The sequence below is a fragment of the Ovis canadensis genome, chromosome 3 (genome assembly GCF_042477335.2).
Source record: "Ovis canadensis isolate MfBH-ARS-UI-01 breed Bighorn chromosome 3, ARS-UI_OviCan_v2, whole genome shotgun sequence".
Lineage (NCBI taxonomy): Eukaryota > Metazoa > Chordata > Mammalia > Artiodactyla > Bovidae > Ovis > Ovis canadensis.
Window position 1 is genome coordinate 65552263 of NC_091247.1, and position 14275 is coordinate 65566537.

At 38.6% G+C, this 14275-nt stretch overlaps 1 long non-coding RNA gene across 1 annotated transcript in view; it reads right to left on the reverse strand.

The window, feature by feature from the left end:
- Positions 1-589: 589 nt before the first annotated feature.
- LOC138435580 (uncharacterized) overlaps positions 590-14275 on the reverse strand; it is a 45383-nt gene continuing 31697 nt past the window's right edge. Inside the window, exons 2-3 of the long non-coding RNA XR_011255147.1 lie at positions 6240-6275; positions 590-672 (exon numbers count right to left, since the gene is read on the reverse strand). This is a non-coding gene — a long non-coding RNA (uncharacterized lncRNA). The remainder of the gene's footprint in view (positions 673-6239; positions 6276-14275) is intronic.

Sequence of the window (14275 nt, forward strand, 5' to 3'; positions counted from 1 at the left end):
TCGATGGACGTGAGTCTGAGTGAACTCCGGGAGTTGGTGATGGACAGGAAGGCTTGGCGTGCTGTGATTCATGGGGTTGCAAAGAGTCGGACACGACTGAGTGACTGAACTGAACTGAATGAACTGAACAGCTGAAAACTCACAACTAGGATCACATTTCATAAGAAGTACTGAACACTTTCTAAGACTGGAACAAAAGACAAAGGTTTCTCATCTCACTACTGCATTTTACTTGAGGATATATATAGTATAATAAGACAAGATAAAGAAATAAAAAGCATAAAATTGAATGAGCTAGGTAAAATCATCTTTATCTAGATAACATATTTGTATACATAGAAAATCTATAATACAGCTACTAAATAAGTTTAACAAGGTGTTAGGATATCATTTAAAAATTAATTGTTCTATGTACATACAACAAAGAGCAATAAAATTAATTTCAAAAGAGCAATCAGTTAATAATAGCAAAACAAGTGATTCCTCTAGGATTACTCCTCACATTAATTATTTTCCAACAGCATGGCAATCCACTCCAGTACTACTGCCTGGAAAATCCCATGAACAGAGGAGCCTGGTAGTCTACAGTCCATGGGGTCGCAGAGAGTCGGACACAACTGAGCGACTTCACTTCAGCATCAAACATAATACAATGACAGTATACAGAGAAATCTGGAAATATAATAGATATAAAAAATAAGAAATTATAAACTATTTTTATATTTTTTCATTTTGTTCAACTATATTTTCTAATTTTCCCAAACAAGTAACACATATGAAGAGAAAGTAGTTATCAATCTTTAAAATTCCAATAATCCAAACAGCCAAGTAATTTCATCATTTATCATGAGTAAGCTTATTTCTCAAAATTATTGACTAATGTATCAAGATTTAATATATCAACTTTAGAAATTTAAATGACTACATAATTGTTAATCATAGGTTACTGGGTTAAACATTATAAATATTTTAAATACTCTCTCAGGTCACAAATATTGTTATAAGATCTTTTCATAAATTAATAGTAAAGGAGATAATATTCAAAATATTAATCAATTAAATATTATAATATCAGTGTATATATTTTCCTATGTTATTCACATACTTATTAAGTATCAACTGTATAGAAGTATCATTCTGAGTAGGAAAATAGAGTGCCAGGACTGTCATAAATATTTCACAAGTATGGTATCCTTTATTCCCCCCAACAGAGTCTGACCTGACGTTAACACAGTCTCCATTTTCGCTTGGAAAAACTGAGCTACACAGGATGAAGAAATTGTGAAATCCCAGAGCAGTGGGCATCAGTGGCAGGATCCAAACCCACTGAATCTAATCCCAGAGCCTACAGTCTGAACCACCATGCTGAACACAAGGCTCAAGGATAAATGAGATAAAAATGTGTGTTCTCATGAAGTTTACATGTTAGTAGTGGAATACAGAAAATCAGCAAATAAAGAATAAAGTAATCAGATAATGACAATCAGTGGAGAAAAAAAAGCAGCAGAGAGACCAGAGGGTTTCTGCAGTGGGATAAGTGGGGGTGGCAGCTTACTTAGGCTTAGAGGCTAACGTGGGAAAGGAATCAGGTATGTTCCAGAGACACACCCAGCAGGACTTCCTGGTTGACTGTTTTGGGTGAAGAAAGAGAGGAAGCAAGGATGATAACTAAGTTTTGGCTTAAGCAATTTCACATGGTGGTGATACTTACTGAAATAGGAATGACTGGAGAATAAGATGGCCTCAGGTGGAAAGAAAAATCAAGCTAGGTTTTGGATGCTTGTTTACATGGAAATTAAACAAGCCATGAAATTAAAAGACATTTGCTCCTTTAGAAGAAAAGTTGTGACCAACCTAGAAAGCATATTAAAAAGCAGAGACATTACTTTGCCAACAAAGGTCTGTCTAGTCAAGGCTATGGTTTTAACAGTGGTTATGTATGGATGTGAGAGTGGGACTATAAAGAACACTGCCGAAGAATTGATGCTTTTGAACTGTGGTGTTGGAGAAGATTCTTGAGAGTCCCTTGGACTGCAAGGAGATCCAACCAGTCCATCCTAAAGGAAATCAGTCCTGAATATTCATTGGAAAGCTGATGCTGAAGCTGAAACTCCAATCCTTTGGCCACCTGATGCGAAGAACTGACTCATTGGAAAAGATCTGATGCTGGGAAAGACTGAAGGTGGGAGGAGATGGGGACAACAGAGGATGAGATGGTTGGACCCATCATTGACTCGATGGACACGAGTTTGAGTAAGCTCTGGGAGCTGGTGATGGACAGGGAATCCAGGCATGCTGCAGTCCATGGGATTGCAAAGAGTTGGACACAAGTGAGTGACTGAACTGAACTGAACTTACATGGAAGGTAAGATGTCAAATTGGTAGTTGGATAAGTGAGCAAAAGGGCCATGAAAGGAGTCACAATGGAGATAAGTCAGGAGCCATCAGTGTCTAGAATGGACTCTAGAATCCACAAGCGAGTGTAGGTGGAGCAAGCAGGGAGCTGGAAGCCCATGCCCCTGGGCATGCTGACAAATGGGACTCAGCAGGGGAGAGCTAAAGGAGGGAAGCCCAGGAAGAAGTAGTCCCAGTGACTGGAGCAAACTAAGAGGAGCGATCAGCCAAAGATGAGTGATAATTCTAGAGATACACAAGGAAGTAGAGGGTTCATGTGGGTGGAACTCTTTCTCAAGTGATGAGCTAAGGGGAGCAGTATCTTACTTTAGACCAATAATATATTCTTGCAAACTTGTATAAATTTACATAACTTATTCTCACAGAAAAGCCTGATACCTCAAAGAACACTAAAATAATTTTACAAAGATAAACATCTTTTATGAATGAAGAGTACATTTCTTAATCAAATGAGTAAACCAAGATTCTCATACATTAGCTTGCTTAAGGCAGGATTTAATATGTAGCATACCAAATCATGGGGAAGATTACATTAAGGCTTGAACTCAATTTCAGATGCCATAAAAAATAAACTCTATTTGGGTTATATTAGATAGCATCACTGACTCAGTCTATATGAATTTGAGCAAACTCTGGGAGATAATGGAGGGCAGGTAAGCCTGGTGTGCTGCAATCCATGGGGTTGCAAAGAGTCAGACATGACTTAGTAACTGAACAGCAAAGGACTATATTTACCTTCTAGAGTTCACATGGGAGAAGGCAATAGCACCCCACGCCAGTACTCTTGCCTGGAAAATCCCATGGGCGGAGGAGTCTGGTAGCCTGCAGTCCATGGGGTCACTAAGAGTCAGACACGACTAAGCGAATTCCCTTTCACTTTTCTCTTTCTTGCATTGGAGAAGGAAACGGCAACCCACTCCAGTGTTCTTGCCTGGAGAATCCCAGGGACAGCAGAGCCTGGTGGGCTGCCGTCTATGGGGTCGCACAGAGTCGGACACGACTGAAGTGACTTAGCAGCAGAGTTCACATAAAGATTATCTCCATAATAGTTGCTGTTAATTAAATGCTTGCTTTATATTAACACTCACCAGATTTTATGAGTGAAACACTTTTATTGTATCCACTTTTTTTTTTTTTTTAAAGATGAGGAATTTTGACCATAAGACAGGTAGAAGTGACTTTCCCAGTATCAGCTAGAATTCCACACTGGTCATTCCTAAAAACTTCGGTCCTTATGCTGGTGATACAGTTAAATCCCTCTAGACTCTTTTAAACCTTTTATTAAAGTTTGTTCCCTCCTTTCTTTTCTCTTCTATCCATACTCATCCTGCTATTAGAGACAGACATGAAAACCAAGGTTAAAGTAACAAGAAAAGAATTAAGGAGAGAGTCACAGATCATCATGGTTGAAAGCTCAGCTAAAAGGGTGACTATAATTGAGTTTTTGAGTTTCCTGGCAGCAGGAGCAAAAAGGAAGACACTTTAGATTACAAAATTTCCAGTATCTAATAAAAGGAAACATACCAATTAGCCAAGAGACATTTTTGGTCCCCATCCTTAAATCCAACAGCATTTCTTACATGTGTTTATTTTAGGGAAAAATGAACCATATAAGATCAGAGACTTCAAGAACAACTCCTCCAAAGATAAAGAAATATTCTTCATCTGGTTGTACTTAGACGTTTCCATTAAAATGTGGTCAACAGCTCAGCATTCTCCAGTATAATACTTTTGTATGGCTCCCAGTCATCTCAGCTTTTTAAAACTTTAATAGGTATCCAGTGACTTAAGAACCATGACCTGAACTTTTAGAACTGTCATATGGGCCCAAGAGAAACAAGATCTATTATATATTCTGTATAAATGGCCTATATCACATTTCTCAGAGGTAGCAGCATCTCTGTGAAACAGAATCTTGGCAAAAATTTCAACACACTGCTTGCCCCCAGCTCCAATTTAGGTCCCTTCACAAGCAAACTGCCATGGGTTTTAACTAATGAAAAACCAGTTTGTTTTTAGAAAACATCCTCATTATTGGCTAATATAACAGAAATGACCAGGAAGAGCATGATTTAATATGGATTAAACATGAATAAAACTCAGAAGCTTTCTTCTTGTTGAATTAGATAATCAAAACTATTAAACAGCATTTCAAAATGCTTTTCATAATCCTGGGACCATTAATGTCATGTTCAAATCACTGTGGATTTTTGTTGTTGTTGTTGTTTTTACTATTCATAGGGATACAATGAGTCATTGGCACATTTCCAGTGCAAGATGCGTTTGAATAATACATGACATGCCCTTTAGCTAGCATCATGGTGCCAGATTTAAAACAAGGTAAGAAGTTTCCTCCATGTACACTAGCAGTGTTCAGCTGTTCATAATCTATAGTGTTAACAATTTATCATCAAACCCAGCGACTTGCTGCCAACTTATCAAAGTGGCCACTGGATGCATATGATCAAGTCTGAGCATCTGGCTCTCCTCTGTTCCTGACATTAGCACAGACAACAGAATCAGTGGACTATTGAATGCAATTACAGTAAGCGAGACAGACAATAAAGATTGATAGCGCCTTCTCTTTTTATCACACACAAAACTAGTGGGGGTTAAAGCTTTGCCTTGAGCTGCCTTCGTTTAACAATGATTGAAAATATGCAATTGTGTTGGTAAAACACTGTAGCCTGTACCACTTCATTTACTGGACACATTATCAAATTAAATGAAAAGTGAACTGCCAAAAGCAACAGTTATTATATATTAATGATGAATATTTACTTAGCATTGTTCACAAATCATACAGAGAACAGAATCCTTCTTGTTATCTTCTTTGCAGGTTACAGTTGAGTAGGCTTAACATTTCTATGTTTACGTTACGTCTTCTGTCTACAAATCTCTAAATACAGACTTGCACGATTGGTTTTGTGACTAGCCATGTGATTGCAATGTGTAATTAATAAAATGCTCAAGTTGTAGATGAATCCTAATTATTGAAGCGCTTTCTCCCCCTTTATGATAATTCTCTTTCTTGTAGCTATTCTTGTAGCAAGAGAAACTTAGCCAGGGGTACATGTTGTAAACAAGAGATCAGGAACTTCAGCTTCATGAGCTTCCTAAATTTGGAATGTGAAAAACCATCTCAAGATAGATACAGACAAGCCACGAAGTTACACTTTATTTTTTCTCCAGAGTACTGCTGTAGTAGCCATTGGAGGATATAAAACAGTCCAGTCATAATTTGACCTCCAAGATAAGAAATACACAAAGGTAAAGGCAATGAAACTAGTGAGCACACAAGGGAAAACTGATCCTATGCCATAGTTGAGACAGGACAAAACTGCATCCTTAAGCAAACTTCAACAGGTCTGGGAATACAAAAATAAGTGTCTCAATGCTAAGTGGACAAACATTTGGTGTGCACACTGGCATGTCAGAAAGACATGACGGCAGGCAGACATGATTGTAAGTTATGTAGATTAATTCAATGTTCTTTGAAAAAGACACACATCTGGCTCTTCCTTTCCAATGAGAGATACAGGAAAAGAGGGCGCTCATATATGAAAAGTAATCTTGTCTCTTTTCTAAGAGCTCAATACCCTGAGAAAGTGACATATTTCAAACAAAAAAGAAAATAAGAAGGGGTAAGAGAAAAGAGGTGGAGAACGAGTCATGGGTTTTTTAAAACCACCCCACTGGTTATTCTGTAAGCAATTAAATACATGGTCATAAGTGTTGAGTTTAGAATTAGAGCAGCAAACATATGTAGTTAATATAAATAGCAGCATGAGGTATAGGATATTCAGCAAGTGTGGAAAACTCACCAAAGTAACAGCATCAGCACACAGTAGATGGAGAATCTGGAAGTAAAAAAGCAACTGAATCAGTATTCATGAAATGTAAAGGAAACGATTATGTTCTCCAGAATTTACCTGGAAGCAAAATCTAAGTGAAATCAGTCTTTCTGAGCACATTTAAATTCTAAGGTCCGTATTGCCTTGAAATTGTTTAGAGATATGTAACCTTTGTGGGTTATTCTCAAACACAGTTGACTACCAGGTTTATCTCAGGAGCTTTGTAAAATGTACATCTCTGGGTCCCAATCTTTGAGATTTTTATTCAATATACTTTGGGTGGAGCATAATGTACTCACTACAGAATATATGGAAAATAAAGTATGAAAAAGCTTAAAGAAAACCTATCCACCATTCCTGTGACCCATCTTTTTATTCATGTCTCTCTTTTCATCTATGAATATAGAATTTTTCAAGTCAATAATATTTTCAATAACTTTAGGGGAGTCACTTTACAAAAATATAAATTAAAAAACATATGTTTACAGCTAAAAATCAGTAAATGATGTATCAATGCAATAAAAATATGAAAGAATGTTCCTGCTATCCTTCAGTATCTGTTCTCACAGAGTTAGTTATTGTTAAATACAGATGTGCCTTTACAATCTTTATTTTAGTCTTTACCACATCATTTACAATGAGATTGTGTCCCGGCCTCTCACACCCTTTCTTGTCATTTGCCAAATGTGGAGTCATCACTCAGCCAGCCCTTAAGGTTTTTGTTTTTTTTTTTTTTTAAGAGGGAATTGTTTCGTAGGTAGCTGTAAACTCAGTGTGTCTATGGGAGGAAATGAGTTCAGAATCTTCCTATGTCACTCTTTTGAGCCTCTTATCCTTTATGCATTCATTTCAAATTGATTTGTGTCTGTATTTTACATGATCAAAATCGGACTACACATATTGTTCTGTGAATTGACTTTTTCATTTTACGTAATTCTGATTTATATCTAGATTTATCCAAATCTATTTTTCTTATTGTTTGTAATAGCTATATAGTATTTCACAGTATAAATTATCATAATTATTTGTAGCCTTTACTGTACTTTTGCCATTGTTCCTAACTTATTAGTTTTACCAAAATGGTAAAGAATCCACCTGCATTGTGGGAGACCTGGGTTTGATCCCTAGGCTGGGAAGATCCCCTGGAAGAGGGCATGGCATCCCACTCCACTATTCTTTCCTGGAGAATCCCCATGGACAGAAGAGCCTGGAGGGCTACAGTCCATGGGGTTGCAAAGAGTCAGACACATCTGAGTGACTAAGCACATATACATATATATGTATGTATATTTTCATTTACATGAAGTTGTTTTGCACTATAGATTAGAAATGGAATTTTTGTATCAAAAGTATGTGAACTTATTAAACGTGAAAATTTGTCCTTCAAAAAAACTATATCATTTTCTACTCTCATTCACAGAAATTACAAGAGGGCCCATTTCTCCACAACTCACTGATGCTAAATATTTTTCATAGCTTAATATTTTACCAATATATTGCATTTAAAATGATATCTCACTTTTAATTTTCATTCTCAGCTTCATTTCACATGTTTATTAGCCATGCTCATTTCTTCTAAGAATTGCCTGTTTATATCCTATATGTATTTTTATACTGTGAGATTTATCTTTTTCTTATGACTTTCTAAAAAGCTAACTTTCAATTTTGTATAATGTAAATACACAGAGGCTTTTTTATTCCTTAGAATATTCTTTCCCAACTGATAGGTATAAAAAATTATCTCATATTTTTATGATTTCTAAAGTTTAGATTTTGAATATCTCTGGAATTTATTTTTATGTACAATCTGAAAATAGGCTTTTATTAAAAAAAAAAAAAAAAACTCCCCCATGATTCTTCATACCATCCAAATACAGCAACCACTGTCATAGATTGCAGTGGAGTCATGGTTTGCATCCTGGCAATCCTTTTCACTGCATTATTTATCTGTAAACTTAAGATAATAAAACATCTCAAGGATTGTGGGAAAATTAAATGACAAGGAAGACAAGAGCCTAGCATGGTGTTGCCTACAGAGAAAATGCCAATCAACATCAGCTGTTTGCTTTATTAGCATTATTTCTTTAACATAGCTCAAACACCTGGTTTTTTTATTCAATTCAAAGTGTCTTTCTACTTCCCAAATTTCCCTCAAAACTAAGGGCTGTGTCTTGATGATTGTTTTCATAGGACAATTTCCTTCATGGAGCCAAGAGTTTCTTAAGGAAAGGCCAAATTGAAAATGATAGGTACTTTGATTTTGTTGTTGTTGTTTAGTCATTATGTTGTGTCCCACTCTTTGGGACCCTATGGACTGCACCCTGCCAGGCTCCTCTGTCCTTGGGATTTCCCAGGCAAGAATACTGGAGTGGGTTGCCATTCCCTTCTCCAGGGGATCTTCCCAACCCAAGGATCGAACCCGTGTCTCCAGTATCGGCAGGCTGATTCTCTACCAGTAAGCCACCAGGGAAGACCATCATGCACTTTCTAAAGTAGCTGAGTCCTGAGGGCTGTAAGAGCCAAGTGCCAGCTGATGCACATGGATTACAGTATAGAATTTCGAGTGCTGCTCGCCATACTCTGCAGAATCAAAGAACATGTCTGGCACGTAACTATGTATTTATAAAAGACTTGTGGGTAACGTCTGCCACACAGCCCAGTTATGAATGTCTAGTGGCCCTTGATGTGTCTAGAACTCTTGCACAGCGAGGCTGAGCCACTATCTCCAATAGACAGGTGGAAGGCCTGGTGGCTTGTCCCTCGGAAAGACCAGAGGACATACCCCTGGTTTGTGTCACTCATGTTGCACAAGCAGAGGCTCTCCAAGGGAAAAAAGGCCAGGTTCCTGAGAAGCCTCATGCTGTTGGAAGACGCCAGTTCCCTTTTTCCATTGTCCTTCTGATTCATTACTCTCCTTTTCTGCCAAGGATCTTTCAGATGACAAAAGGTGACATTAAAGCCTGCTCGTGCTTTATCCACACTTTTTGAGTCCAACTCTCTATGAAAGTCCACTTAAAAACTGTTACAAAGAATTGCTCCTAGCTCCACCTCTAAAAGCAGGATCAAAATCTGTAATCAGAGAAGATTCAGGAAAGGTATTAAATGTGTCCAGTAACAGCGCTCAGTGTAGCATTTTATAAGCATCTGTGGTTATTATGATTATCAGATATATAATATTAAATATTTATATATAAATAAGATTATTAGTGAAAGTTGCTTAATTGTGTCCGACTCTTTGCAACCACATGGACTATACAGTCCATGGAATTCTCCAGGCCAGAATACTGGAATGGGTAGCCATTCCCTTCTCCAGGGGATCTTCGCAACCCAGGGATTGAACCCAGGTCTCTTGCATTGCAGGCAGATTCTTTACTAGATAAATATTTATTGAACACTGTTTTAGTCTCTTGGGGGAACTAAATATAGACTGGGTGGATTAATAAACAGAAATGTATTTCTCATAGTTCTGGAGGCTAGAAGTCAGAGATCGAAGTCCAGGCAGATTCAGTGTCTAGTAAGGACCCAATTCCTGGATTGTAAAGAGCCACTTTCTAGCTTATGTCTTCATACGGCTTTTCCTCTGTGACATTCCTTGAGAGAGAAATCTCTCTCTTCTCTTAACGGCACTAATCCTATCATAAAGGTCCAACTCATGATCTAATCTAAACCTAACTACCTCCCAAAGGCCCCACCTCTTAACACCATCAAATTGGGGGTTAGGCCCTCAACATATGAATTTGGGAAAGACAAAAATATTCAGTTCATAACTATAGTTATCCTGAGACAGGCAACATGCTAAGCACTTTACATGCATTATCTCAGTTATCCCCCCATTCCTTTGAGACAGTTCTATTTATTATCCACAACATACACAGCAGAAATCAGTGGGAGGCACAGGGTGGCTAAGTACCAGGCTGGAGGTCACAGTTAGTACATAGTGGAGCAGACTCAAAAACCTGCCCTCTTAACCTCCAGGTCTGCCCTGCAGCTGTTCTATCATGGAAAAGAGAGGACTTCCCTTTTTAAAAAACTCAAGCAAGACTTGTTTTCTCAAATAAGCTTTTCTCTCTCTCCAGCCCTCACTTCTTAAAACAACAAAATACAACCCCTTATGTTAGTTGTAAAAAATTACTTTCAATCAGTTATAGTAAAAATGCATAAGACAATGTAAGTTGGGGAAACTAATCTCTAAATAAACTCACAGAAATAAATGAAAAAAATGATCATTTAAATATCAAATGTTCTGGGAGTCTAGTTGTCATACACTGAACTGAGTACTCCCAAATTCATACGTCTAAGTCCTAAAGTTTTCAGAATATATTCATATTTGAAAATAAGGTCTTTAAAAGAGCAATTAAGTTAAAATGAATACTTTAAGGTGGGCGCTGATCCAATACAGGAAGCCCAGGTAGCGCAGTGGTAAAGAATCTGCCTGCCAGTGCAGTAGAGGCAGGAGACATATGTTTGGTCCCTGGGTCAGGAAGATCCCTTGGAGTAGGAAATGACAACCCACTCCAGTGTTCTTGCCTGGTAAAGCCAAGGACAGAGGAGACTGGCAGGATATAGTCCATGTCAAGAGTCATCCTGTCGCTCAGAGTGGGACAGGACTGAGTACTAATCCAGTATGTCTGGTGTCCTTTTAAGAAAACGAAATGTAGACACAAAAAGATAACACACACATGCACGATCAGAGAGACGATCACGTGAGGACCCAGGGAGAAGACGGCCGTTTGCAAGCCAGGGAAGGAGGCCTCAGAAGAAAGCAAGTCTGACAACTCCTTGATCTCAGATCTCCAGCCTCCAAAACTGGTGAGAAAACAAATCTTTACTGTCGAAGCCACCCAGTTTGTGTGGTATTTTGTTACGGCAGCCCTAGCAAACTAACAACAGTATTTTCGTCAAAGAAACAAAGTGGACCAAAATGTAGGATTCATTGGGAATTTAACTCATGGCTTCTACAGAGGCTACTAATAAGTTGCAAGAATTTAAAGGAGTAAAGTGAAAATCTGAAGGATACAAAAACAGTTTTAAGCCTGGTGAAAATAACTATTTTCACTTGAAAATACCCTAATCTTCTTAACCAGGATTTTTTAATTCCCCAGACATAGATACATAGATAGGCAGATATTTTTCTCCCTTTCTGCCTCTCTCTCTCTCTCCTCTTCTGTTAAGATCTCCTTCATCATCCTTTGTTTTACTTCTCCATAGGCTGGATAGGTGTGCTGATTAGGCTAGAAATATTTGACCATAGAGAAATGAGTTAACTAGAGACACAGTATGAGGTTCTAAATGGTGAGCTTCTCCTTAGCATCCAGTTCAGATTACATATTGGTTCAACAGGAAAAGTAACAAGAAATCAACTCATTTCTTCTACTTGTGGTTTCCCCACTCACATTACCTCATCACAGCAATGTCTCCTCTTTTGCCATCAGTCAATGGTTCTGGGAGCAAAATCAAACACTGACCTGTGTTGGAACGTTCTCCTGTGGATCACAGCCATGTTCCCCTAGGAGCTGTGGGAAAACTGGCTTTACTCCAGGAGAAGTCAGCCTCCCCTCATTGCTGCTCACTAATAATCTTTCCTCGCTTTTGTTTGGATCTTAATGACCTCAACCTTTCACAAGAGGTTTGCCACCCCCTTTTTTTTTTAATTTTTCAACAGGAACACAAAATGGCAGATAACCCAAAGAAATGAATAAAACTGAGATGGAAAATAAAATCTATCTACCACTGTGTGTATGCAGCCTGCACATCTCATTGGCATGCACCAGATTGGACTAAATGGCAAGAATTTCCCAAGGGAAGATAATCTCCAGATACTGCTACAAAAGCTTTATTCCCCACACTCTGCAAATTATTTAATTTAAACACTGCTTGATATGACTCTCTGAGGAGAAGGGTGTTTTCCCAGATCCGTTTTTAATTTGTTGCTGTGTGGATATATGCATGTGTGCATATAGAACCAGCCTCACAAACGCATTCACAGCTACAGAGACTAAGCACCAGCTTCTGATTAGCAGAACCTGGGGCTGCAAATTACTGTTTAAAAGTAGGAAAATGATGAAATTCACATGTAATTTCTTCTCTCTTTTTTGGTGAGGAAAAAGGCAAAGGTTCAGTTGTTCATATCCTAAGGTCCCTGCTCCCAGACACTTGGGAGATAACACTAAATATTTTTTTAAAAATCGTGTGTGTGTCTGTGTACATGCACCACATGTACTAATTTCTCATAGTAGAAAATGGTCATATCTGTGGATGCATTTTACTAAAGCACAAGGAGCAATGCAAAGATGAATGAATTCATCTCCATCAGCACTGGGAAGTGCTGCATCATGGGTCAGGGAGTAATTTATAGCCTTCTTTTAATCCTTCTGCTTCTTTGCTTTTTGGCTACATATTAATCAGGAAGGGATATCCGCTGAAACAAAACCCTGAATGTTTTATTATGTATTTTACCAAATTTCATCTCAAAAAATCTTGCCTTTTTAAAGAGTTTATAGGTCCCATTAAAGCATCCAAATGAATTTCTCTCCTGGACAGAATCTCTTTAAGTAAGATTCCACAGAAGGGCTAACCCTGCCACAAATGCATACACGCACACACAGGGCCCACGCTGGAAACAGTCTTGTTATCCTGGCTAAACCAATTTAAAAGTAAATAAGCATTAAACAATAATTTCAATATTAACTTACTCCTTGCTTCTTCATTGGAGCAAGCTAAAAGCACATGAACTTCCTTTCACCCTTTGCCCAGGCCTCCTGTAGAGCTCTCCCTATGTGGTACCCTCAGCATAGGTGAAGTGACCTCCTTCCTCCCACCAGCCTAGCTATTTATTGACATAAGCTTGCATTCTGGGGCATTATCAGCTTAGTGCATAATTCAAAATCTTGTGCATGTGGCCTGCACTTTTGCCTTTTCCCCTGCATTCTAAATGAAAGATAAGAAGAAGTATTTCCAAAGTAGGCACACAAAAGGATTCCTGAACATCCACAGAGCCCTGTCCCTATGCCAGCCCTCCCCTGTCCCTTAGAAGACCAGTGGCTCTGCAGCTCCACACTGCTTGATATGACTCTGAGGAGAAGGGTGTTTTCCCAGATCCATTTAATTTATTGGTGTGTATATATGCATGTGTATATATAGAACCGGCCTCACAAACGCATTCACAGCTACAGAGACTAAGCACCAGCTTCTGGTTAGCATAAGGATGCTACACCCTCACAAGGATGCAGCGCTGAGAAGAAAACAATCCCAGGGATGGTAGGAAAGTGTATACTGAGCAGAGAGACCCGAGAACCTTTGGGAAGAAGAGGTCTCTAGGAGTAGAAAAATCACAATTATTATCTGGAGTCATGTTCTAGACCGGCAGTCAGATGTTTCCAGCAAAGTAATAGTTCCAAATCTCTGTAATTCAAAAACAGAAAAACTAGCCTTAGAATCTGTATCTTCCCCCATCCACCAGTGGGACAGGAGAAGCTTTGTGTGTGGTGGGAGGGGACAGAGGGCAGGGGGCAGGTGGAGAGGTTTTCTCAGCACGTCTGAGGGAGGAAGAAAAGAGAAAGGCAGAAGGAAGACGGAGGGGAGGCCCAAAAGGAAAGAGAGAGAGGGAGGGATCAGGGTGCAAACTGACTGGGGGACATGACAACGAGGAGAGGGAGGAGTCTGAGAAGGCTTTAAGATCAACTGTATGAGAAGGCTAATTCAGTCAGAATCAGTTCAGGAGAAGTGGCTCCAGTGATTTTTCTCCCCCATATTGAATTGATTGCCTTCTGATTGAATTCATCAAATTAACTAGTTATTTTTTTAATGATGTATGAAATGTGAGAAAACAAATGGATAATCTCACTTGCAAATACACAGATCCAGGTAATCTGTATGCTCTGATTTGAACACATTAACAAACTGGCCGGTATAACATCACATACATAAAGACAAGACAAACATATGCATGCGTACGGTTATGTGAGGGGCAAGAATGAATTTTTTCAGTGTCATTGCTGTTTCCCAAC